Here is a 386-nt window from a genome sequence, read left to right as displayed (position 1 = left end):
GAGAGATCAAAGCAGACTGGAGACGGACTCTCTTGTTCCATGGGGTCAAGTGCACTCTGGGGTGACACTGAGTGACTCCGAGTGACACATCCACGAGGTCCTCCCCTTCTGACTCTGAGCTCAGTTAAAGGAAATGAGGTGGAATCACACCCGACACTAAGAAGCCCGATTCTCCCAGAGAAGCGATTCGATGCCCCGGAATCATTCACCCAGGGAAGCGTGCGCACGGTGCCCGCGGGCGTTCAGGGGGCTGCTAGGGGCCGAGCGCTCTGCATTGGACCAGCAGCGCCCACGTGGCCTGAGTTCTGCAGCAGCGACTCCATGGCGCAGCCGGCACCTCGGGCCGCCTAGTGGGGAGCTTTCCTGGCAGGAGAACCAGCAGACAC

The 386-nt window shown here is 60.9% G+C and overlaps 1 protein-coding gene across 9 annotated transcripts in view; it reads right to left on the bottom strand.

Moving 5' to 3' along the window:
* PTK2 (protein tyrosine kinase 2) overlaps positions 1 to 386 on the bottom strand; it is a 100459-nt gene that overhangs the window by 2782 nt on the left and 97291 nt on the right. The gene's annotated exons all lie outside the window — the stretch shown is intronic.

The sequence above is a fragment of the Myotis davidii genome, unplaced genomic scaffold, assembly GCF_000327345.1.
Source record: "Myotis davidii unplaced genomic scaffold, ASM32734v1 scaffold30, whole genome shotgun sequence".
Classification (NCBI taxonomy): Eukaryota; Metazoa; Chordata; class Mammalia; order Chiroptera; family Vespertilionidae; genus Myotis; species Myotis davidii.
The sequence above is the reverse complement of the archived record's forward strand: the minus strand, read 5'-3'. Positions and strand labels throughout refer to the sequence as shown.